This window comes from Triturus cristatus, chromosome 10 (assembly GCF_964204655.1).
Source record: "Triturus cristatus chromosome 10, aTriCri1.1, whole genome shotgun sequence".
In the NCBI taxonomy this organism is placed as follows: Eukaryota; Metazoa; Chordata; class Amphibia; order Caudata; family Salamandridae; genus Triturus; species Triturus cristatus.
The window spans coordinates 308,969,624-308,994,432 of NC_140593.1; the positions used below are offsets into that span (position 1 = coordinate 308,969,624).

Below are 24,809 nucleotides of genomic sequence, written 5' to 3' on the forward strand. Positions count from 1 at the left end.
GGATGTCCAACCTGTGACCAAGACGGGGACCTACATACTTTCCCTTCAGGTAATGGTTGTTGGATCACCCAATAGTGGATTATTGGCAGAACACAAACACACCCTAGACAACTAGGTTAGGGAACTCATAGTAGTACGCTATACCTAGTTCTTATATGCTCGCATATATATATTGTTCTAGCATGATGGTGGAACTATTCATTCTGTTCACTGCCCTTATACTGCTAATCACATAAATATGCTTCTGTCTATTGATCATTGCAGTGCATATAAAATATACAAGAATCACAATGGTTCAACAAATATTGAAAACGCCCCTCTATTTATTCCTTGTATATTTCTCTGAGAGAGCACGAGTGACTGAGCGTAAGGGTTCTACATCTGTTACCACAATTCCTATGGGGCATCAGGGTTGTCATGTCCTGTGGTTGCCCAAGCCATTTGCTACCTGTCTAGATTTAGAGGTGCTTATGATGGCACTGTGAGCTAGCTGGTCTATAGGACAACACATTGTGAGGGGCTGCTCGGAATCGGTCATGCTTATGATGCCCAACAAATGGACAGTTCCTACTGGAAAGTGGAAACTACACAACAGTTGGTGTGTATGTGTGTGTATATACACATGTGCCCGGGGTCCAGTCTGAAAGTTGCTGGCATGTTTCTGTTAAAGGCAGTGACGGCTGCCTTGAAACCTAAGAAATGAACCTTGATCCTGTCAGGTACTGGTTGAGCAGGGTGCTCACAGCAGGAAAAAAACAAAGCACAACCCACCCAGAAGTACATTCCTTTGCAATGGTTTCTGTGTGGCTTCCCTGAAAGAGAACATGACCTTATCAGGCTTTTTGAGATTGAACAAAATTGTAAAGATGAAACAAGCCTCCAAGCACACGCAAATATGTCCATACTACAGTTGTATAATTAATCCAGAAGTCCATGTATTTCTCATGTTCTTTCTTCATTTGTTCAATGCCTTCAGCAAGCCAACACATATTTTGTCACTAGGGAAATGTACTCCACAACTTCCTCAGGGCTTTGTTAAATCATCCAAGGCTCTAGACGAGACAGTGATTATGCACACGGCTGGGTGTACCAACAGTACTAGAGTGTTATGACACAAACATTAATGCTCCCCAATCATTCCACTATAGCCAGAAAGTCCGCTATCGGACGTATCAATGAATGTCTGTGTAGCTGCGCTCAAAGTATACAAGTAATTTGTGGCAAGTGCACCCTTATTACCTAAGGGATAGGGTTTCCGGGGCCTTTTAAGGCATGAGTTAGGGGGCCACCCGGCCCCCTCCCTTTTCAATTGGAGCTGGCCCCAGTGTGGAATGGGTCCCTGGAGCAAATTAAGGGTCTGGGAGGTGCCTGCACAGACCCTCCCCTTAATATATATGTTTTGGCCCTAGAAGATAGGGTCCTTGGAGCCCGGAAGACCAACCTAGACTGTGCATGCCAAAGGCTGTGCACGGTGTGGGTTTAGCAGCCTGCTGCGGATTTGGCTATAGGGAATGGGGGCAGGGCAAGCCCTGTGGCCACCCCCACCCCATTGGGGTTGGCTACCTGTGGGGAGTTGGCTGCAAGAAAGACCCTGTAGCTAACCCCATGCCACTCATAACCAAAGGGTTGGCTGCCTGTGGTGAGTTGGACACAAGGCCTACTGTAAGCCAAGCCCTGCGGTCAACCCCATGCTGCACGCAATGAAAGGCCAAGCACAACATCGGGCTGGCTGCCTGCAGGGGGAGGGGGATTGGAAACCTCAGAGTGGGTGGACCACAAGGCCTAGCCACAGGTCAAGAACTGTTGCCAATCCCTGCAGTGCATGGCCGAAGGCGATGTGTAGCATGGAGTTGGCTGCCTGTGGGAGGGTTTAAAAAAGGGCCTGCGGCCAAATCTCCACCACGCACATGGATTGGCTTTACGTATGGTAAGAAAATATTACTTAACATTAAAATAAAGCACATAAATTCCTAGAAAAAAGCAAGGTTAAAGTAACATTACAGTTAGGTGTGATGAAAAAGATCTGTTTTGTTTTTAAAAAAAACCTTAGAAATTCACTGAAAAAAACAAAGGTTGAAGTAATGTTATAGTTAGGTGACTATGTCAGTGACAGCAATCACGTTTTGATCTAAAACAAACACCAGTTATAGTTAGCAGAGCTAACTATAACTTGCCCCCAGCCAGGCATCATTTATGATCTCACACATTACACCACTGATAACATCTCAAATGACATAACTGATGACATCATTGATGACACCGTCCTTTGAGCATGTTACATATATATATATATATATGATTTTCTCAGGAACTACTGAACAGATTGACACCAGACCTGCAAAAGGCACATCCCTGACCTGAGGACTACCTCTCTGCCAAATTTCAAGTAATTCTGTTCAGCCGTTCAGGCTGTACCTTGGACTAAAGGTCCCTATGGAAAATTGCATGGGGAAAACGTGTTTTGGGACCCCCCTGTTTTCTCAGCCCCCGCTTGACGAATCCCCCCGAGACTTTCAGGGTAGGAGCGGAGCGGAGCGCCCCACCTATTTTGAAAATTTCGCGAGGATTCGTCAACCGGCGCCAAAGTTATTCCAAATAGAATGTTGCGGATTTCCTATGGAAACACGGTCCTAACTAATATATATATATATAAAAACATAGGTTTCAGAGACGTTATAGTTAGAAATAAGCATTTAAAAAACCTTAGAAATTCACCAAAAAAAACATAGGTTTCAGGGGTGTTATAGTCAGCTGGCCATTTCACTCGTACAAAACCATAGAAATTAATCTGTTATAGTTAGTTCTGCTAACTATAAGTCGCGCGCCCGCAATGCACTGCTGATGATGTCACATATTGGATCATTCATGACATGGTCAGTGACATCACTGATGACATCACTGATGACATCTCAAATGACATCACTGATGACATTACTGATGACATCATCCAGTGAATGTGGTTTAGTTTGAAATTTAAATATGTATTATATATATATACCAATCTGTATTGCAGATTGAGTGGATATATAACTGTCTGGATGGAGGATTTAGTAGCTGTCTGACTGTCTGTTTAAGTGAGTAATTAAAAGTATCTCACTTAATACATGGATTAGTAACTAAACTATGTGAATGTGTTCATCACTGTCTCTGTTGTTGTATAACATGCTGCATCAGTTGGTCACTAACTACATGAGTGTGTATATTAGTTATTGATTAGTTGGGTGAGTATTTGGATGGGACACTGAGTTTGTGTGTGGTTGGATGGGGTGTTTGTAACTCTATGCATGGATTTGTGAATGGTTGATTGACTAGGTGTATAGGTTTAAGAGTGCACGTGGAAACAGTTGTTTGGGTGACTGAGTGTATTTATTTGTGTGTTGGTGAGTGAATATATATTTTAGTAGTACATCTTCAACAATGTAAAAAATATAAAAGGCATTGTATTTGAGAGTTGTTGTATATAAATAAGTATGTGTAAGAGTCAGTGATTGTGAGAGTAACTATATGAATGAGTGTATAATTGTAATAGTGATTTCTTAACATATTAACTATGAGTAACTATGTGTTTGAATAAATGAGGTGTTGTTGGATAATTGTGTAAGTGGGTAAATGTAAATGTGATTAATTTTTTTCATGAGTGAGTAGGATGACTGCATAACCGACTAAGATGACTGATGATGTGTCAATGTCTATATATCTGTATAAGTGCATTTGATAGTGTTATATTAATTAGTGACTGCATGTATAAATGATTCTATTGTTGAAAGGGTAGTTGTGTGTGTAGACTTAGGAATCAGTAAGTGGGTATGTAGTAACTGGTATTGGTGTGTCAATGGTTTCAAATACGGTACTTTGTATTTTACAGTGAGTGATGAAAGGTTATACTAGTGTATCAGATTTTCACATGGATGATGTCATGAGTGATGTCATTTGAGATGTCATCAGTGATTTCATCCGTGATGTCACTGACCATGTCATGAATGATGCAATATGTGATATCATCAGCAGTGCATTGCGGGCGCGCGAGTTATAGTTAGCAGAACTAACTATAACGGAGGAATTTCTATGGTTTTGTACGAATGAAATGGCCAGCTAACTAAAACACCCCTGAAACCTATGTTTTATCTGTGAATTTCTAAGGTTTTTTAAATGATAATTTCTAACTATAACGTCTGTGAAACCTATGGTTTTCTCAGTGAATTTTAAAGCTTTTTAAAATGCTAATTTCTAACTATAACGTCTCTAAAACCTATGTTTTTTTTCAGTGAATTTCAAAGGTTTTTTTAAATGCTAATTTTAATTTGATAGTAGTTATACCTATTTTTTGTACTGATTTTCTAAAGTTTTTTAACAGTTTATTTATAAATATTTTATTCATTAAACAAAATTATATATTTTTCTGAAAATTGCCAAAAAAAAAAAATGTAAAACTGAAATATTAATTAATTTTCTTGTTTTCATTTTTTATTTTAATATATTTAAATTATTTTCTTTAAAAAAAAATCCAAAACATTTTCGGAGTCGCGAACTCAAATCGTACACATCACGGTGGGTGCGCGCATTCTAGCCGCCATTTTAGAAAAGTCATGAAGGATCCACGTATGGTGAGCGACGGCTGCTTGTTTTTTAGGTACATCATATACATTTAATATCACGTGATGTGCGCGATTGATATGCGACCAGTCTACGACTCCTACTCCCCCGCATTCATGACATATGCGCATTACGGTACGAGATGTTTGCACTGTTGCGGGTCCCACGTGACGTCATATACGTGTTGGGGCGTGCTGGGTGCGCGACTCCCGGACAAAAAATGTTATGTATGTGTCTTTAATATACATATTAGGCCAAGAGATTAAGTAAGATATTCATAAAAATAATATATTTTTGTACTTATATTATTTTTAAATATATTTTCGTGAAGTCGGATGCATGCATAGTTAGTGCAGAAAACCAGGTCAGCAGAGCTGCTTTAGAGCCAAGGGACCAGGTCAGCAGAGCTGCTCAAGAGCCAGAAAACCAAGTCAGCTGAACTGCTTTAGAGCCATAGAACCGGGTCAGCAGAGCTGCTTTAGAGCCAGAGAACCGGGTCAGCAGAGCTGCTTTAGAGCCAGAGAACCAGGTCAGCAGAGCTGCTCTAGAGCTAAGAACTAGGTCAGCAGAGCTGCTCTAGAGCCAGAGAACCAGGTCCGCAGAGCTGCTGTAGAGCCAGAGAAACCAGGTCAGCAGAGCTGCTTTAGAGGGAGAGAACCAGGTCAGCAGAGCTGCTTTAGAGCCAGAGAACAAACCCAGCAGAGCTGTTTTAGAGGAAGAGAACCAGGTCAGCAGAGCTGCTTTAGAGCCAGAGAACCAGGTCAGCAGAGCTGCTCTAGAGCCAGAGAACCAAGCCAGCAGAGCTGCTTTATAGCTATAGAACCAGGTCAGCAGAGCTACTCTAGAGCCTAAGAACCAGGTCTGCAGGGCTGCTATAGAGCCAGAGAACCAGGTCAGCAGAGCTGCTTTAGAGCCAGAGAAACAAGATCAGTAGAGCTGCTTTAGAGGGAGAGAACCAGGTCAGCAGAGCTGCTCAGGAGCCAGAGAACCATGTCAGCAGAACTGCTTTGGAGCCATAGAACCGGGTCAGCAGAGCTGCTTTACAGCCAGAGAACCAGGTCAGCAGAGCTGTTGTAGAGCCAGAGAATCAGATCAGCAGAGCTGCTCTGTAGCCTAAGAACTAGGTCAGCAGAGCTGCTCTAGAGCCAGAGAACCAGGTCAGCAGACCTGCTGTAGAGCCAGATAAACCAGGTCAGCAGAGCTGCTTTAGAGCCAGAGAACCAGGTCAGCAGAGCTGCTCTAGCTGACACTGACTGACTGACACTGACTGACTGACACTGACTTATTGACACTGACTGACACTGATTGACTGACACTGACACTGACTGACACTGGTTGACTGAAACTGACTGACTCACACTGATTGACTGATACTGACTGACTGACACTGACTGACTGACTGACACTGACTGACACTGATTGACTGACACAGACTGACTGACACTGACTGACACTGATTGACACTGACTGACACTGATTGACTGACACTGACTGACTGACTGACGCTGACTGACTGACACTGACTGACACTGACTGACACTGACTGACTACTCTCTACTACTCTACTACTAACTCTCTACTCACTCTCTACTACTCTCTCTCTACTACTCACTCTCTACTACTCACTCTCTATTACTCACTGTCTACTACTTCTCACTCTCTACTACTCTACTACTCTCTACTACTCACTCTCTCCTACTCACTCTCTACTACACACTACTACTCACTCTCTACTACTCACTCGCTACTTCTCTCTACTACACACTCTCTACTACTCATTCTCTACTACTCTCTACTACTCACTCTCTACTACTCTCTACTATTCACTTTCTACTACTCACTCTCTACTACTCTCTACTACTCACTCTACTACTCTCCACCACTCTCTATCACTCACTCTCTACTACTCTAATACTCACTCTTTACTACTCTCTATTACTCTCTATCTACTACTCACTCTCTACTACTCACTTTCTACTACTCTCTACTACTCACACTTGTTGGTGGGAGGAACACCGGGGGGTCAGGGGGACCACTCCGGGAAACCTTCCTACCGCAAAGATGTAGCCGAGCGCCGCTGAGAGGCCTCCTAGGCGAGGACCCTCTCCTATGATCGTACTAGGCCCAGTAACACCACCACACAGGGCTCAGTATCAGTTGCTCATCTAGGTTCTTTATCAACAGTAGCACGTTAGAAATATTTACAGTGGGATCGAGAGATCCAGAAAGAGTCTCAATGTCTTTGTAAGGACAGGGTAGCAGGGCCCCAAAGGTTCGTGAAGGTCTTCAGGCACGGGGAGCCGCGATGTAGTCAGCAGGGCTCAGAGCGTAGTTTCAGGATGAGTCTTTCTCCGTAGGGTCAGCCGCGATCCGATCAGTAGGGCTCTTGACTCCAGGATACAACTACTGTCCTGTTGCTGGGTTGCCCCAGATATAGGTCTGGGGCCCTTTGATGTCCGGACCCTTGCGCCCGGGGGGGCGGAGAGGCCGGGTTGGGAGCGGCCAGACGCCCAGCAGGAGAGGCGCCAGGCCCAGGAAAGTTGGAGGGCGATCGCACCTAGGTGTGGGAGGACGGTTGGGGGTCCCATCGATACTGCTCTCCGCCGGGAGCGGTGAAGTGTTCACGTGGTACCCCCTGGCCAGTTCTTGGTGCCTCGATGTCGGGGCCTCGCTGGGGCCGAGGCCGGGTTGAGCGGGGTCACGTAGGCTGGTGCGCAGAGTCACGTACAATCCAAAATGGAGGAGCCGCGAGGTGTAGGGGACCTCGTGCGGCTTGGTGAGGGGGAACAGGACCACGCCACGAGGCCGGCTCCAACAACACTCTACTACTCACTCACTTCTACTCTCTTCTACTCACTCTCTACTACTCTCTCTCTACTACTCTATACCACTATTCTCTACTATTCACTCTCTACTACTTACTCTCTACTACTCTCTACTACTCACTCTACTACTCTCTACCACTCACTCTCTACTACTCTACTACTCACTCTCTACTACTCTCTCTCTACTACTCACTCTCTGCTACTCACTCTACTAATTTCTACTACTCACTCTCTACTACTCTCTCTCTACTACTTTACTACTCTCTACTACTCACTCTCTACTACTCTCAACTACTCACTCTCTACTACTCACTCGCTACTATTGTCTACTACACACTCTCTACTACTCATTCTCTACTACTCACTCTCTACTACTCTCTACTATTCACTCTCTACTACTCACTCTCTACTACTCTCTACTACTCACTCTACTACTCTCTACCACTCTCTACCACTCACTCTCTACTACTCTAATACTCACTCTCTACTACTCTCTACTACTCTTTCTCTACTACTCACTCTCTACTACTCACTCACTTCTCCTCTCTTCTACTCACTCTCTACTACTCTATACTACTACTCTCTACTATTCACTCTCTATTACTCTCTACTATTCACTCTATTACTCTCTACTACTCTCTACCACTCACTCTCTACTACTCTACTACTCACTCTCTACTACTCTCTCTCTACTACTCACTCTCTGCTACTCACTCTACTACTTTCTACTACTCACTCTATACTACTCTCTCTCTACTACTCACTCTCTACTATTCACTCTCTATTACTCACTCTCTGCTACTCACTCTATACTACTCGCTTTCTACTACTCACTCTCTACTACTCACTCTCTACTACTCTACTACTCTCTACTACTCTCTCTACTACTCACTCTCTACTACTCACTCTCTACTACTCTACTACTCTCTACTACTCTCTCTACTACTCACTCTCTACTATTCTCTACTACTCACGCTACTACTCTCTCCTACTCTCTACCACTCACTCTCTACTACTCTACCACTCACTCTCTACTACTCACTCTCTACTACTCTCCAGTACTCACTCTGTACTACTCACTCTCTACTACTCACTCTCTACTACTCTATACTGCTCACTCTCCACTACTCACTCTCTACTACTCGCTCTCAACTACTCACTATTCTACTCACTCTCTACTACACTAATACTCTCTCTTACTCTCTCTAATTCTCACTCTCTACTACTCTCTGTACTACTCACTCTCTACTACTTTCTACTACTCACTTTTTACTACACACTCTCTACTACTTGCTCTGCACTACTCGCTCTCTACTTCTCTCTAGTACTGACTCTACTACTCATTCTCTACTACTCTCTACTACTCACTCTACTACTCATTCTCTACTACTCATTCTCTACTACTCTCTCTCTACTACTCACTCTCTACTACTCACTCTCTACTACTTGCTCTCTACTACTCACTCTCCACTATTCACTCTCTACTACTCGCTCTCTACTACTCTCTACTACTCACTCTCTACTACTCTACTACTCTCTACTACTCTATCTACTACTCACTCTCTATTATTCTCTACTTCTCACTCTACTACTCTCTCATACTCTCTACCACTCACTCTCTACTACTCTACTACTCACTCTCTACTACTCTCTCTCTACTACTCACACTCTACTACTCACTACTACTCACTCTCCACTACTCACTCTCTACTATTCGCTGTCACTCTCTCTACTTCTCACTCTCTGCTACTCTCTGTACTACTCACTCTCTACTACTTTCTACTACTCACTCTTTGCTACACACTCTCTACTACTTGCTCTGTACTACTCGCTCTCTACTTCTCTCTAGTACTCACTCTACTACTCACTCTCTACTACTCTCTACCACTCACTTTCTACTACTCAATCTCTACTACTCTCTACTACTCACTCTCTACTACTCTCAACTACTCACTCTCTACTACTCTCTCTCTACTACTCTCTACTACTCACTCTCTACTACTCTTTACTATTCACACTCCACTACTGTCTCTCTACTACTATCTACTACTCACTCTACTACTCACTCTCTACTACTCTCTAATACTCTCTGCTACTCACTCTCTACTACTCTCTACTACTCACTCTCTACTACTCACGCTCTACTACTCTCTACTACTTTCTACTACTCACTCTACTACTCACTCTCTACAGCTCTCTACTACTCTCTACTACTCACTCTCTACTATTCACTCTCTAATACTCACTCTCTACTTATCACGACTACCGAGCTCCTCAGGATCAGGATGATGCTCAGGGAGGTCTACCTCCTGAGGTCCCCACACTCTGGCTACACAAATATACAAAGTATAAAGGCAATCAAGGCAATCCCTGGCTACTCTCATTATAGTCTCACTAGCATCGGCAACATACCATAATAGTGCTGTCCTGAGGTGGACCCTTCCTCTGTAAGATAAGTCTCTTGCCGTAGGAAAGGCACCTGTATCTACAATGCAGGCACTAGGAGATGTTACACTCACTACCTCTATCAATCCCAACTGTATTCAGGCTCTACTTATTCTCCATACATATCCTCTGCCACACACCCTTTGCATCCAAATGTTATGCCCACTCCAGCACCACAACAGATTACTCCATACACTCAAAAAGAAAAATAATGTGCTGGAGGTCTCGGTTCCATGGACAATCCAAAAACATACAAAGTACTTGCAAGGAAAAACAAGAGTCCGAGAATAATCCGTTGCCCCAGCTAAGTAGTTCTGTTATTTCTGGGCACAAGGACTAACAACCAAAGAAAAGGGGAGGTCTCTGAGCCGGACCTCCGTACCAAAGACTCCAGATGCTTACCGCTCTGTAGACGTCAATGTCTGAGTTCAGGGCGGCGTGTAGAGCCCTTCAGGGGTTTCCTGCTCGGTCCCTCCAGCTGGCATACCCCTTTCCTCTCCTTGCCGCCGCCACGGAGCGACAGAAAAGGGGCGGTAGAGGAGGGGGGAAGCCCCGAGCAGTCTTGCTGCAGCCGCAACCGTGAAAGGGAACACCACCCTGAAAGCGTTCACGCTCGGCCAAGCGCAACGCGAGTGGCGGTTCATCTCGGGCTAGAAAGTTTCCCTCCACGTGAAAAACGCCCCGCACCTCACGGGTGGTGGCGCGGTCCGATCCGCAAAGTTGCTTTGAGCAACGCAGTTCCGGAAAACAATCCGGTAGAATCACATACAACGCTCCTTGCGTTGTGCGTGATTAAATACGTCTGGTCCTCCCCCAAAGGCCTTCTGGGTAATGTAGTGCCGACGTCTTTTTTCGTGCTCTGTAGGCGCGAACTGTTAATGCCCGACAGTTCGCCCTCCTCCCAAGCGCCTCCTAGTGCCAGGTTTACCCGGATTCCGGGATTAGAACAAACGCACCGCAAGAGGGGTGTGGACGCTGGAGCTCGGCTCCCATGAATCGTCTTCCGACTGATACCCCTTCCATGAAATCAGGAACCATAGGCGGCCCTGCCGGTATCTGGATTCAAGATACGGCGCACCTCATATTCCAACCGCCCGTCCCTCAACACTGGTGGCGCCGCCTTCCGCCATGCACATTCAGCGGGTTTCAATATGCTACAATGGAACACAGGATGAATCCTCAGTGATGCGGGTAGCTTCAGTTTGTATGCCACCGGGTTAACCCTGCGGAGTATGGTGCACGGGCCGATGTATCGGGGATGAAAGATGCTGCGATATCGGAAGCTGTTACATCCTGCTTTTCCTCCTTCTCTGTCCTTCTTCTGTGTTTGTTATAAGCCCCTCAGCCTGTATCTGTGATGTCACCTAAGAGTTCCTTTTGTGTATGTGTATGAAAAGCAGGATGTAACGGAAGCGTATGTTCTTTGTTGACAACCAGACCCTGTCGCCCACTTGGTACCTTGGTCCTTCCTGGCGAGTGGCGGTTCATCTCAGGCTAGAAAGTTTCCCTCCACGTGAAAAACGCTCCGCACCTCACGGGTGGTGGCGCGGTCCGATCCGCAAAGTTGCTTTGAGCAACGCAGTTCCGGAAAACAATCCGGTAGAATCACATACAACGCTCCTTGCGTTGTGCATGATTAAATACGTCTGGTCCTCCCCCGAAGGCCTTCTGGGTAATGTAGTGCCGACGTCTTTTTTCGTGCTCTGTAGGCGCGAACTGTTAATGCCCGACAGTTCGCCCTCCTCCCAAGCGCCTCCTAGCGCCAGGTTTACTCGGATTCCGGGATTAGAACAAACGCACCGCAAGAGGGGCGTGGACGCTGGAGCTCGGCTCCCATGAATCGTCTTCCGACTGATACCCCTTCCATGAAATCAGGAACCATAGGCGGCCCTGCCGGTATCTGGATTCAAGATACGGCGCACCTCATATTCCAACCGCCCGTCCCTCAACACTGGTGGCGCCGCCTTCCGCCATGCACATTCAGCGGGTTTCAATATGCTACAATGGAACACAGGATGAATCCTCAGTGATGCGGGTAGCTTCAGTTTGTATGCCACCGGGTTAACCCTGCGGAGTATGGTGCACGGGCCGATGTATCGGGGATGAAAGATGCTGCGATATCGGAAGCTGTTACATCCTGCTTTTCCTCCTTCTCTGTCCTTCTTCTGTGTTTGTTATAAGCCCCTCAGCCTGTATCTGTGATGTCACCTAAGAGTTCCTTTTGTGTATGTGTATGAAAAGCAGGATGTAACGGAAGCGTATGTTCTTTGTTGACAACCAGACCTTGTCGCCCACTTGGTACCTTGGTCCCTCCTGGCGATGGCGGTCGGCCCATCTCTTGTACGAGCTCTTGGCTTTTACCTGATGTGTTCATATCCGCCAGTGGATTTTGAGGAGAGCCTTCACTCGTGCCAAAACCGTAGGATGGTTCTGCACTTCACTAGGGATGACCAAAGGCAACGTTTTGGCGTGGAACCCGGCGTTGGCCCGAAATGGGGTGTCACTTATCAAGCTATGCCGTGCATTGTTATAGGACAGTTTAGCCAACCATAACAGGGACACCCAGGATGCCGCTGCTTCCTTAGAATAGCAACGCAAATATTTCTTCAAGATTTGATTCAAGCGTTCTGTTTGGCCATCTGTCTGTGGATGAAAACTGGTTGACAGGGCATCTTCCACGTGCAGCGCCTTGAACCACATGTGCCAGAAACGGGCAACAAACTGGGGTCCTCTGTCTGAAACAATGACCTGGGGTATCCCATGCAAACAAACCACGTGAGTTAACAGTAGTTGAGCGGTTTGACTCGCCGTCGGTAGATTCTTACAAGGGATGAAGTGGCCCATTTTTGTTAAGCTGTCGATGACGACTAAGATCGCATTGTATCCCTGATCCAGTGGGAGGCCAAGAATAAAATCTAGACTGATTGTTTGCCATGGCTGGGCCGGTTTGGGCAGTGGCATAAGACTCCCTTTGCTTTTATTCTGGTCTGTCTTTGCACGGGCACAGGTCTCGCATTGTCCTACCCATAGGTCCACGTCCTTGGACATACCTTCCTACCAGAACTGGCGCTGCACCAGGTTCAATGTTTTCTTGGTTACCGGATGGCCGCTAGTACTGCTTCATGGCACCAGTTGAACGCCTTTAGACGAAGAGCGTGGGTGGGTAAGTACAGTTTGTTTTCATACATAGGTACCCCATGTTTGAGGGTTCGGTGAGCATTCTGTTTCACCCTTGACTGCCACTGGGACGGAGACCGGTTGTTGGTGACCTGTTCAAGGAAGCGATCCAAGGCAACGGACATACGATCTTTTCAAGGGTTATGATAGCCTTCTGGACTTTCTGCCGAGAGGGTCCTTCCTCTCCTTGTCTGGACAAGGAGTCTGCTTTCTTATTGTCTACACCTGGGCGCAAGGTAATCAAAAAATCATACTCCGCAAAAAACTGCATCCACCGCATCTGTCTCTGCGACAGATGCCAAGCGGTCTTCATAAACAGGAGGTTTCTGTGATCAGAGTATACTGGTATGGGGTACCGAGCCCCCCAAAGATAGTGTCTCCACTCCTGGAAGGCCTTTTTTATCGCCAAGAGTTCCTTTTCTGCCACTGTATAATTGAGTTCAGCCGAGTTCATTTTTTTGAAAAGAAAAGCCACCAGGTGTAGTTGCCCTGTGTTCTTGTCTCTCTGTGATAATACGGCCCCCACAGCCACCTCTGAAGCATCGGCTTCCATAACAAATGGTATATCAGATTGGGGACGTCTCAAGATGGGAGCGGTACAGAACGCTTTCTTTAGTTGAACAAAGTCCTCCATAGCTTGGGGGTTCCAGAGAAAAGGTGTTCCTTTCCTCAACAACCTGGTCACTGGGGAGGCCAACTGCGAGAAATGTGAGATGAATCTCCAATAGTAATTGGAGAAACCCAAAAAATATTGCACCTCTCTCACATTCTTGGGAACAGGCCAGTCCTGAACCGCCTCCACCTTCCACTCAGCCATCTTGAAACCTTGTGGACTTAGCATGACCCCCAGGAATTCTACTTCAGTAACGCTAAACTCAAACTTACTTATCTTGCAATTCAAGCAATTGTTTAGTAGCCTTTTAAGGACCATGATGATATGGCTCACATGTTGTGCCTGAGAGACCGAATAGACCAGGATATCATCTATATATACTATTACAAACCGGTCTATGTAGTCTCTCAGCACGTCGTTGAAAAAATACTGGAAAGCCGCCGGGGCATTACACAACCCGAACGGCATAACCAAGTATTCAAACAACCCATACCGATTTTTGAACGCTGTCTTCCACTCATCCCCCTCACGGATCAGTACCAGGTGATATGCCCCCCTCAGATCCAGCCGGGTGTAGATATTGGCCTCCCTCACGTGACCCAGTAAGACGGGGATGAGCGGAAGAGGGTATCGATTTCTCACCGTGTTTTTATTCAATTGGCGATAATCGATACAAGTCCTCAACTCGCCGTTGGCTTTCGCCGTAAAGAAAAGGGGAGAAGCAGCCGGGGAACGAGAAGGACGGATGAAACCTATGGCTCTGAAACGGTCCAGATATTCCCTCAGATGCTTATGGGCATATCAACAAGGGCTTTATCTCTGCTTTTTTGGCTTTAAAAGCCAAAAAAGCAGAGATAAAACTAGCACCCTATCAACAACAGGGTGCTAACATGCAAATTCGCATGTTAGCACCCTTTTACTCTACGCTTCCCCTTGCATCTCTAATGAGATGCAAAGGGGGTGTTCCAGAGTAAAATAATAGGAGAAATGTCGCTAAGCGACATTTCTCCTATTATCAAAAATATCGCTCACATTGTTGGAGGCAAAAAAAGCAGCGCTAACCGCGGTTAACGCTGCTTTTTTTACGTCTGGTATTTTTCTGACTTATGGAAAGAGGATATCATGGCTAAGTTTGTCTGTCCCTATCAACAAGCTAACGTGAGATTATCGCTGGGTTTCCAGCGATAATCTCAGGTTAGTCAGTTAGCACTAGGATTTTTATCGCTTTTGAGATAAGCGTTGCTAATAGCACGCTATCTCAGCGATAAAAATCCACGCTACCCAGCGATAATTATCCTAACGCTAAGTGCGCTTAGCGATAATTATTGCCGGTTGTTGTTGATATGCCCCTTAGTTTCAGGTTCGGACAGCGCATATACTCTACATGAGGGAATGACCGCGCCATCCACCAAATCTATGCAACAGTCATAATCGCGATGCGGAGGTAGGACCTCGGCCCTGGCTTTGTAGAACACCTCCCGGTATGCCTCATACCCTACCGGTAGTTCTGTTTCTTTCTCATCTGCAGTGGCAACCCAATATATCTGTGCTAAAGCCTGCGTTTGTAACTCATTATTTGCCATACAGGACGACAGGCATTCTGAGGAGTGAAAGCTGATGGTTTTCCGCCTCCAGTCCATCGTAGGGTTATGCTGCCATAACCACGGCATGCCCAAGATAACCTCGTATTGAGAAGCTTCGATGATATTCAGGGCGATCTCCTCCACATGGTCCTGAGGATATCCCTTGAGGACCAACTCTACCTCCTCGGTATGTAATCTGGCCTGATTTCAGTTGAGTGCCATCTACCGCTAACACTTTCTCAGGCCTGAGGCTATGCACCCTTACCAATCCCAGCTGCCGTACCAAGCCACAGTCAACGAAATTGACTGTGGCGCCAGAATCGACCATAGACAACACCTGATGCTGCTGTTCTCCTGTCCTTAATATCATAGATAATACGATGGGTGTCTCCGTGTTTTTGAGGCCGCTAACTGCCAAAGACGGGATTTTCCACTCCTTCTCTACCGAGTCCGTTCTGCTCTGTGCCAAGGTACCAGGTTCTTTTGTCTCGATCTCTTCTACAGCGAGGGTGGCTACCTGTTTGCCGGAATAATATGTATTCCTTATTTTGGTTTCATAGTACAATCCCTCACATAATGCCCCTTTTTCCCACAATACATGCAGAGAACTAACGCGCGACGGTTCTCCCTCTCTGTTTTAGATAAGGGGGGTCTAATAGCTCCTACTTCCATGGGTTCTGGACCTGACTCTTTCGGAGAGAGGGAGGAACGGTGATCGGGCTCCGTTCCCACCAGAGTCCTCTCACTTCTCTTGCGATCCCCTCCTCTCTCTGCCAATCTATGATCTAATCGTAGCGTGAGATTTATTAAGTCCATACAGGTTGTGGGTTGTGGGTCTATCTGAGCCAATATGTCCTTCATCTCATCTCTTAGACCCTGGTACTACAAGGACATGCGTTTGTCTTCTGGCCAGGCTGTTTCGACCACTAAACTATTAAAGGCTGTCATATAGGTAACCAGGTCTCTCCTGCCTTGGCGTAAATCGAGCAATTCCCTATTCGCGCTAAGGGTAGTAGCGCGGCGGTCGAAAACCCTCTCTAATTCTTTCCGGAAAGCTCCCCAGTCTGTGAGTAGCAGGTCATCATTCCTAACCAGGGGAACTGCCCAGTTGGCGGCGTCCCCCGTTAGATACGAGATTGCAAACACCACCCTAGATAGGTCAGTGGGGAACGAAGCAGGTTTGCATGAGAAGTGAAGGGTGATCTGTGTAAGGAAGGTTTGGATTTTATGGGGGTCCCCTGCGCATCTTTCTGTACTTGCCAATGGTATGGGTGGCGGATTGGTCACCTGTATCTGGGGGGTACCCGTAGAAGCATCAAAGGGATTCCTGAACTGTCTATCCACCCTCTCTTTCAGAGCCGCTGTTTCCGCCCGAGAAGTAGCCAACTCCTGCTGCACTAGAACTAGGGCGTGCAACACGTCATCTAAAGTTGCCATCTCTGAGCCGTCCCCTGACCGGGAGGAGAAGATATTCATGGGTACATGATTCTGTCACGACTACCGAGCTCCTCAAGATCAGGACGATGCTCAGGGAGGTCCACCTCCTGACGTCCCTACACTCCGGCTACACAAATATACAGAGTATAAAGGCAATCAAGCGAGGGATAGGATTAGGGTGGGGACAGCGGTGGAAAAGGCAAACCTGTAACAACAGAAGCAAATGATTAATACAGCATACCTCCCTGGCTACTCTCATTTTAGTCTCACTAGCATAGGCAACATACCATAATAGTGCTGTCCCTGAGGTGGACCCTTCCTCTGTAAGATAAGTCTCTTGCCGTAGGAAAAGGCACCTGTATCTACAATGCAAGCACAAGGAGATATTAGACACACTACCTCTATCAATCCCAACTGTATTCAGGCTCTACTTATTCTCCATACATACCCTCTGCCACACACCTTTTGCATCCAAATGTTATGCCCACTCCAGCACCACAACAGATTACTCCGGACACTCAAAAAGAAAAATAATGTGCTGGAGGTATCGGTTCCATGGACAATCCAAAAACATACAAAGTACTTGCAAGGAAAAACAAGAGTCTGAGAATAATCCGTTGCCCCAGCTAAGTAGTTCTGTTATTCCGGGCACAAGGACTAACAACCAAAGAAAAGGGGAGGTCTCTGAGCCGAACCTCCGTACCAAAGACTCCAGACGCTTACCGCTCTGTAGACGTCAATGTCTGAGTTCAGGGCGGCGTGTAGAGCCCTTCAGGGGTTTCCTGCTCGGTCCCTCCAGCTGGCATACCTCTTTCCTCCCCTTGCTGCCGCACCGGAGCGACAGAAAAGGGGTGGTAGAGGAGGGGGGAAGCCCCGAGCAGTCTCGCTGCAGCCGCAAGCGTGAAAGGGAAAACCGCCCTGAAGGCATTCACACTCGGCCGAGCGCAACGTGAGTGGCGGTTCCTCTCAGACTAGAAAGTTTCCCTCCACGGGAAAAACGCTCCGCACCTCACGGGGGTGGCGCGGTCCAATCCGCAAAGTTGCTTTGAGCAACGCAGTTCCGGAAAACAATCCGGTAGAATCACATACAACGCTCCTTGCGTTGTGCGTGATTAAATACGTCTGGTCCTCCCCCGAAGGCCTTCTGGGTAATGTAGTGCCAACGTCTTTTTTCATGCTCTGTAGGCGCGAACTGTTAATGCCTGACACTACTACTCACTCTACTACTCTACTACTCACTCTCTGCTACTCTCTCTACTACTCTCTACTACTCACTCTCTACTATCTATTACTCGCTCTCTGATCTCTGCCTCTCTTCCTCTCTCTACCTCTCTCTCTACTACTCTCTACCTCTCTACCTCTACCTCTCTACCTCTACACCTCTACCTCTCTACCTCTCTCTACACGCACACATGTGCACATATATATATATATGCATATGCATTTATATATATGTATATGTATATACATATATATACATATATATATAAACATGCAACAAAGAAGCAGAGAACTCTGGGTAGTTCTCAAGTTTAGGTGGAATATCGTCATCCAAGACAAGCAACAATACACAGAAGAAGCTATGCGCCAACTGCTTGATACAAGGAGCTACCAGTGTCTGGAAAAGAATCCCATCAACGATCTAATCCGCAAAATGAACGACAAGCTAAATGAATGGCACAGCAAGGGTCTTTTAACGGAAGAAGAGAAAACCTTTATGATGGTGGAGGATCCAATAATACCCACCATATATTTTCTTCCAAAAGTTCACAAGACTCTCAACAAACCACCTGGGCGTCCAATCATCTCCAGCTGTGGGAGTCTGTATGAAAACATGTCTCTATATGTGGACAACTTTTTAGCACCCATTGTACCAACACTTAGCTCATACATAAAGGACACTGGCGACTTCTTACGTATCATAATGGAGACTCAATGGAATTCCAACTATCTCTTAATAACAATCGATGCAGTATCACTATACACTTCAATCCAACACAACCACGGCCTACATGCAATTCAATACTTTCTAAAGCAGAGACCCATCAGTCAACTAGCACATTCTGAAATGCTACTTGAAATGATCTCTATTTGTTTGAACAACAATATCTTTTTGTTCGACAAAAAAATATATGTACAGCGCTGTGGTACTGCGATGGGAGTTTCCTTCTCTCCTAGCTATGCGAATCTCATGATGGGATGGTGGGAGAGGAGCATAGCTTGGAGAGAGGAGAACAACCACCACATGATGAACGTGGCCCTTTGGCTCCGCTTCATAGATGACCTATTTGTGTTGTGGAAAGGAACTGCAAAAGAATTTGAGAATTTCTTCATGGAACTCAATAACAACAATGTGTGACTCAGCTTCACATACAATCTGAGCCCAAAAGAAATTGACTTTCTAGACACTAAGGTCTATATCAACAATGGGCGTTTACAAACAACGTTACACAGGAAAAAAACAGCGACTAACAGTCTCCTGCATGGCGAAAGTTTTCATCCACGCTCATTAAGGAAAAGTATACCTTACGGAGAGTTACTACGCATGAAGAGAAACTGTTCAGAAGAACAAGAGATGGTGAAGAAATGTGAGGAAACAAAAATCAGATTTTTGCAACGAGGATACAGTCATGCTGATATTGCACGAGGCGAATTGAAAATGAAGAACAAAAGCAGAATGGAGTTACTAATGAATAGTGATAAACCAAATGTGACAAAAGGATCAACAGAAGACAGCCAAACACGCTTGATACTTACCTATAGTAAGGAAACTTGTAAGATCAGGAAAATATTGAATAAATACTGGAGCATACTACAAAAAGATCCTGACATCGGTATGTCTACAGGAGAACATCCACAGATATCATACAAAAGAGCACCCAATCTTTCGGATCACTTGGTACGGAGTCATTTTGTAGCCACAAAACCTGAAACCTGGCTACAATCAAGATCCAAGGGATTCACCAAATGTATGTCCTGCAAAGCCTGTAAGATTGGGAAGAATCTTAAAAACATCAAAGATCCGGCTGGCAAAAGTTTCCAGATAAGAGAGACCATCACATGTGAATCAACTTTTGTAGTTTACCTACTCCTTTTGTGGAAAACAGTACATTGGCAGCACAACGTGCCCTCTCAAAAAACGCATATTAGAACATGTGCGTGCTATTCAGAATCTAGATACGACATATGCAATAGCCAGACATATGTCACTGCATGTTGGAAAATCGTGGCTGGATATAAAATACTCCGGACTGATCACAGTGCCCCCAAGTGAACGAGGCGGAAACCGTACCCAGAAATTACGCAGACTTGAGTCACGCCTAATAATGAGGTTCAAAACTAAACAGCCGCTGGGCCTCAATGGGGATGAGGAACTTCATGTGCACTTCTAGACCTTCTCAACATTCCTGATATGCAACAATACAGCACATGGTTCCAAGAACTGTAACACCTGGCAATAACTGTATCAGATAATAACTCTTGCAAATTTTTCTGCATCTCAAATATTTATAACAGAGTATTCTCATGGAATTCCACACAAATTTGTATTAGAGCTTGCTTTGAATCCATACAGACACACAGAAGTGCAGATACCACTGCACTCTCACAGGCACTCAGCCATGACTTTTCTGCTTAATATTAAGTATAGTCTATAGCCTCCAATATACAAACAAGCAACCATATGTTTAATTGCTCTCAGGTGCATTGCATTTAGTAATCAATGTTGTATATATTCACAAAGGTATTTAATCAACAATATCCATTTTGTTAAAAGTACTATTATTTTGAAAGGAATGATGTTAATTCCGTACATTTTACACTTTTTTAACTACAATACCCATAATGCAATAATAATGGCACCTCACAGCAAATGTATAAAGCCAAGAAATGGAAAAAGGACCACTGTAACAATCTACCGTGACCAGGAACTACGGTTCGAAACGCGTAGGGAGGGTTACTATCTGAGATTAAAATAACATCCTAATCGTCGAGAGGAGTGCCGCGTTATTATTCACTTGTGTTTGATACCTAACCGAGATCGCTGTCCTGATCTCGACGTGTGCACCAGCTGGCAAGGTGCTCCTTCCGTGCAGGACAATTGTGTGTAAATTAAATAAAAAATAAAAATAAAAAAATAAATATATATATATATATATATAAACATGCAAAAAAGAAGCAGAGAACTCTGGGTAGTTCTCAAGTTTAGGTGGAAAGCAGCTCCTGTATGGAGCACTCTCAACACCAGTGACACTCTAGATCTGCTCACCTCAAATGTCTGTTTTTCTATCAAAATCTTTAAGCATAGGATTAGCACAGTGCCATCCACGCCGAGATAAAAAAGGACAAAGTCTTTTGCCATTTGTACAGCAAAGTCTTTAAGCATAGGACTAGCACAGTGCTGTCCTTGCCGAGCTGTAAAATGACAGAAGCCAATTACCACTCCAGGCACAGTATTACAGCTTTGAATTGGTAAAATACCAATCAAGCCAACCTGAAAATAGTAAAAGCAACCCCTGACACAGTGTTTCGCTCTAATTAGAACTCTTCAGAGAGGTATAGCTTTGTCCAGACACAAGGGAGCACCCAGTATATTTCTTTGATATATATAAACATATACATATAATCTGCATATCTATATAAATATAAATGCATGCCTACATATACATATATGCATACATATGCATGTTATGTACATGAACGTTTGAAAAACACTATTACAAGAAAAGCTAAAAGGCCACCTAATTACAAACAGAATTGCTTTAATGTTGGAGGGAGGACCGTCGGGGAGTCAGGGGGACCACCCCGGGGAGCCTTTCCACTGCAAGGATGTAGCCGAGCGCCGCTGAGACGCCTCCTAGGAGAAGTCCTTCTCCTATGATCGTACTAGCCCAGTAACACCACCACACAGGACTCGGTACGGACGGGGTAGCGGGACAGTCTCAGTACCAGCCTGGTACGGGGATGCTCTGCGCCAGACCTTACTTCAGGCCGAAGGATGCTCCGGGGGCCGCAGCGGCAGGTGCCGGTCACAAGACAGCTCGGACGTGGAGAGCCGCGACGGTGTCTGCAGGGCTCGGAAGTATTCCAGCTAAGTGGAGCCACGACGAGGTCAGCAGGGCTCTGGTGGTAGTTCAGCTTGGGTCGAGCCGCGACACAGTCAGCAGGGCTCTGGTGGTAGGTCCGCTTCGGACGAGCCGCGATGAGGTCAGCAGGGCTCTGGTGGTAGGTTCAGCAAGGTCGGGCCGCGACAGCGTCAGCAGGGCCCCAAAGGTTCGTGAGGATCTTAAGCACGGTGGAGCCGCGACGTAGTCAGCAGGGCTCAGAGCGTAGTTTCAGGATGAGTCTTTCTCCGTAGGGTCAGCCGCGATCCGATCAGCAGGGCTCTTGACTCCAGGATACAACTACTGTTCTGTTGCGGAGTTGCCCCAGATATAGGTCTGGAGCCCTTTGATGTCCGGACCCTTGCGCCTGGGGGGGGGGGGGGCGGAGAGGCCGGGTTGGGAGCAGCCAGACGCCCAGCAGGAGAGGCGCCAGGCCCAGGAAAGCCGGAGGGCAATCACACCTAGGCGTTGGAGGACGGTTGGGGGGTCCCATCGATACTACCCTCCTACGGGAGTGGTGAAGTGGACGCGTGATACCCCCTGGCCGGTTCTTGGTGCCTCGATGTCGGGGCTTCGCTGGGGCCGAGGTCGGGGTGAGCGGGGTCACGTATGCTGGTGCGAGGAGTCACGTACAATCCAAAATGGAGGAGCCCCGAGGCGAAGGGGTCCTCGTGCGGCCTGGAGAGGGGGATCAGGGCCACGCCACGAGGCCGGCTCCAACAAGCGTCCCCCCCAGCTGAAGGCAGGGAGAGTCACCCATTTCCTTGGGGGTTCTCCTCGCCGAGGCGGAAGAATCGGGACAGGCCGTCGTCGTTGGCGTGGTCGTTGCCGGGCCGGTGCTCCACTGTGAAATCCATCCCTTGCAGAGAGATGGACCATCGCAACAACTTGGGGTTCTCGCCTCTCATCTGCATTAACCACCGCAGGGGCCGGTGGTCAGTCTGTACTCGGAAGTGTGTGCCGAAGAGGTAGGGCCGGAGCTTTTTGAGAGCCCATACCACGGCGAAGGCCTCCCGCTCGATGGTGCTCCACCTCTGTTCTCGAGGCAGCAGTCGGCGGCTGATGAAGGCCACGGGCCTGTTGAGGCCCTCTGCGTCCATCTGGGATAGGACCGCCCCAACTCCATACTCCGAGGCATCCGTCTGAACCACAAACTCCTTGCCATAGTCAGGGGCCTGCAGCACAGGGGCAGCGCACATTGCAGCTTTGAGGGTCTCGAAAGCGGTTTGACAGCGGGGTGTCCAGTGCACCGTCTTGGGCTGCTTCTTGGAAGTGAGCTCTGTGAGGGGGCCCACAATACTCCCATAGTCCTTGATGAATCGCCTGTAGTAGCCCGTGAACCCCAAGAAGGCCCGGACAGCTGTTTGGGTGGCGGGGGGCTCCCAAGCCCGGATGGCATCAACTTTCAACTGGAGGGGCGCAACCTGGCCGCTTCCCACTTGATGGCCCAGATAGGTCACCGATCCTTGACCGATCTGGCATTTGCTTGCCTTAATCGTGAGCCCGGCCCTTTGGAGGGCGGCCAGGACTTCTTTGAGGTGCCCCAGGTGCTCGGCCCAGTGGCTGCTGAAGACTGCAATATCGTCCAAGTAGGCTGCGCTGAAGGCTTCCAGCCCGGCCAGGACCTTGTTCACCAGCCTCTGGAAGTTCGCCAGGGTGTTCTTCATGCCGAAGGGCATCACCCGAAAGTGGTAGTGCCCATCGGTGGTGGAGAAAGCGGAGCGCTCACGGGCGCCGGGGGTGAGCCTGATCTGCCAGTACCCGGCGGTGAGATCAAAGGTGCTTAGGTAGCGGGCTGCTCCTAGGCGGTCGATCAGTTCGTCTGCCCGCGGCAGGGGATGAGCATCTGTCTTGGTGACTGCGTTCAGGCCCCTGTAGTCCACACAAAATCTAAGTTCCGGGGGGGTGTCGGGGGCGGCGGCCTTCGGCACCAGGACCACGGGGCTGGCCCACGGCTGTCTGACGGTTCGATGACCCCGAGGGCGAGCATCTTGGAGACCTCTGATTGGATGCAGGCTCGGACTCGGTCGGGCACCCGGTAGGCGCGGTGTCGCACGGGGGGGCTGTCCCCGGTATCCACGTTGTGGACGCACCAGGGGGTCACCCCGGGCGTGAGGGAGAAGAGAGCAGCGAAGGGTTGCAGCAGCTGCCGGCAGTCATGGCGCTGTTCCGGGGTCAGGGTGGTGGAGAGTCTGACGCCCTCCATGGAGCCGTCTTGGTCCGAGGACCCCAGGGGGTCGGGTAGGGGCTCGGAGTCGCTTTCGCCCCCATCGTCAGTAGCCAGCAGCAGGCTTAGTTCTGTTCGGGCAAAGTGGGGCTTGAGCCGGTTTGCGTGTAGGACCCGGAGGGGGTTCCTTGGGGACTCCATGTCGACCAGGTAGGTGACGGGGCTCTTCTTCTCAACCACCTTGAAGGGCCCGGTCCATTTGTCCTGAAGGGCGCAGGGGTCCACGGGCGACATGACCCAGACTTGCTGGCCCGGCTCGAGCTCGATGGACGAGGCATTTTCATCATACCAGCGCTTCATGTCCTCTTGGCTGGCCTCGAGGTTGGCCTCAGCCAAGGCCCGGAACTTCCGAGTCTGGTTCCGCAGGGTCAGGAGGTACCTGTAGACGTCAGGGGGGGCATCTTGGATGTTCACCTCCCAGCCCTCCTTGACCAGGCTGAGGGGCCCTCGGACTGGATGCCCATACAAAAGTTCGAAGGGGCTGAAGCCCAGGGATTTCTGCGGGACCTCCCGATAGGCGAACAGGAGGCATGGCAGCAGGACATCCCATCTCCGTCTCAGGGGCTCTTCCAGGCCCTTGATCATCCCCTTCAAGGTTCTGTTGAACCGCTCGACCAGTCTGTTCCCCTGGGGGTGGTAAGGGGTAGTGAATTTGTAGGTGACCCCGCATTGTTGCCATAGGGATCGCATGTATTTGGAGATGAAGTTCGTACCCCGGTCGCTCACCACTTCTCGGGGAAACCCCACTCTGGAGAAGATGCCCATCAGGGCCTGGCCCACCACGGGGGCTGTCACAGTTCGGAGGGG

General features: G+C 47.6%; 1 protein-coding gene across 1 annotated transcript in view; it reads right to left on the reverse strand.

Moving 5' to 3' along the window:
* The window catches only part of LOC146789359 (ATP-dependent translocase ABCB1-like), a 502,439-nt gene that overhangs the window by 206,733 nt on the left and 270,897 nt on the right, over nt 1-24,809 (reverse strand). The window lies entirely within an intron of this gene.